The following is a 2649-nucleotide window of genomic DNA, read 5'->3' as shown; positions in this document are numbered from 1 at the left end:
ACAACCAAAGCTATTCTTTCACTGTTCTGGGTTTTAGGTAGATTTAAGTTTCATTAGATTAGATTGTTTTGGTTTGGTTTTTTAATTGAGTCTTCTTTTTTCATTTTGAAAGTGCAATCGCAATTTGTACAGAATGTTAAGAAAAGGCTTTGTTTATGTTGAGGGCATGTTAATAAATCTATTTCTTTTCATTCTATTCCCTTGTCAAATCTTGACTATTGAAATTTTTTTTTTTTTTTTAGCTTTGCGCAGTGGCAGTATCGTAGCCAATGAGGTTTATCCGAGGCGCGATTATTGCTAATTGAATTTTTTTTTAATTGGTATGATTCTTCATAAATAATTCTTCCCATTTAGATTGAAGTGAGGAGTTTATAACAATCCTTAAGATCCCTTTGCAGTCTCTTATTCGTTCATTTATCCATTTGAATCAACAGGGATTTGTTTGAATGTGTGCTATTGTATAAGCCTTTGTTCTAGAATGAGGAGCCCTGCTGGGTACATTGCCCTCTTAGGTCGGTGGAAAAAATAGACTAAATTTCCAAAGATTCAAAAGATGTTAGAATGATGAGCTAAAACTTTCCATAGAGACAATAAGAAGCTTTATATTTTTATTTGGTTATTGGATCATCATCTACTTCATCATTCTCACATCTTTTTAAGGTGAAAGCAAACTATGAATATGCTGAAAAGCTATGTTGAATATATACAGCTGTGTGTATGAATGTCATCTAATCTTCACAATATCTACCCATGAGATAGATAATATTACCTCCATTTTCTGGTTGAGTAAACTTAGGCTCATGGTTAAATAATTAGCTCAATCTCACAGCGAAATCCTAGTTTCTCTGACAGCAGAGCCCACAGCTTTTCCGTTACAGTATGCCCTTGCCTTTCCTATGTAAGGTGACTAATTTTATCTGAGACTGCTGGGTTATTTTTAGTCAAATTAAGTGAGCTTGCTTACTTAGCGGCATGTAATGCATAGGTCACAAATAAAGAAAAATTTATAGTTAATATGGACGGTGCCTTGCCAGGCTCAAAGACTTAATACATGCATTTGCATTTGAACATTGCCCAAAGTGAACATATACCTTATTCTAACACTGGTGTACATAATAATGATGGAGCTACAAGTGAGTTGTCAGAGGTCTCTTGGATTGGTAGGGATTTAATTCATTTTACATTCTGAAATAACAGACACTCATTTCTCTTAATAATGACACTTGAGAATTCATTAAAGTAACAAGTCTATACTGATTGACAGTGTTGATTACTGAACACAGCTCTCTCTGTGTGACCCTTTCATTTGTTCTCTTGCTTTGTTCTCATATCTTTGCCTCAGTGGAACTCTATTTCAATACGTCTGTCATTTAAAGATGAAAAAGAAGAGTTTTACACACATACTTTTTCTCCTTAAGAAGAAAAGTTTAGGGTGGAAACACTGTCAATATTGTCAATATTTTATTTTTATTTCTTTTGTTTCTCTTGGGTTGTGGGTTTGGTATTCAGACCAAATCGGAGTTCAGTGAATGAACTGGCTGTAACACAGCTGGTCCACAAATGTCAGCAGGGATGTGTTGGGGGATACATGTTTTTAACTGCACCACTGATTTAGTCATGGTAACTGATATTTCAAGAGTCGGGAAAGAATAGATCAATTTGGCTACAGCTCTAATAGACACAAACTCAGTTCTTTAAAAATTGGCATAAGACTCATTAATTTTAATTTAAAAAACCTTTTCTTCACTTCAAGAAATGCTTCCATTTTCTGTCGTAACTTGAATCCAGTCAGATTTGTGATCTTAGGTTTCTTACCTCGGATAATTCATTCAAGAACATCTTTCCCACCAGTATCTTTGTTTCATCATTAATGAATAACATCAAATCTGAGAAACATGCATTTACTATGAGTTGGAACATCTATTTGAAAATCTCATCTTTTAAAGCCAAAGGTGGAATATTTTTGCACATCCCAGTTCTCTGGAGGTTCTGTCTATGTCCACAGTATGCTGACTAGGTAACATTTTGCCAGGCAAACCTAATTTCCTTCCTACCAGCATAACTCTAAATGTTTGTATTATTCCTTTCACATTTTTGTATCAAGTCAGTCCAGAGAAAGGGAATAAGATGATTAGGACACGGCTCAATTTTATGCCTTACAGCAAAAATGTTTTATTATAATTTCTATACTATTGAAACAACTGTTGTAATATAACTGCATTTAGAATAGCATAATGGTTATAATTCATACTGCCTGGGTTTTTTTTTTAAGATTTTATTTATTTATTTGAGAGAGTGAGAGAGAGAGCGCACATGAGATGGGGGAGTGTCAGAGGGAGAAGCAGACTCCCCACTGTGCGGGGAGCCTGATGAGGGGCTCCATCCTGGGACTCTGGGATCTTGACCTGAGCTGAAGGCAGGCACTTAACTGACTGAGCTGCCCAGGAACCCCCATACTGCTTGGGTTCTAATCATAGTTTTGCCACTTATAGCTGTGTGACCTTGAGCAAGTTAATGAATCCTTCTGTGTCTCACTTGCCTCATGTGTAATACAGATATTAATTGTTTCTATCTCTGTTGTGAGACTCCTGGGCACATATTTAGAGTTCAATAAATGTTAGCCATTTTTATTGCTATTGCTGCTGCTCT

General features: G+C 35.6%; 1 pseudogene; it reads left to right on the top strand.

Moving 5' to 3' along the window:
- Positions 1–240: 240 nt before the first annotated feature.
- Positions 241–436, top strand: LOC123845015 (U4 spliceosomal RNA; annotated as a pseudogene).
- Positions 437–2649: the final 2213 nt, after the last annotated feature.

This window comes from Mirounga angustirostris, unplaced genomic scaffold, assembly GCF_029215605.1.
Source record: "Mirounga angustirostris isolate CCGP_5_RB_7025 unplaced genomic scaffold, mMirAng1.0.hap1 SCAF_5, whole genome shotgun sequence".
Lineage (NCBI taxonomy): Eukaryota > Metazoa > Chordata > Mammalia > Carnivora > Phocidae > Mirounga > Mirounga angustirostris.
This window is presented reverse-complemented; position numbering and strand designations above follow the sequence as displayed.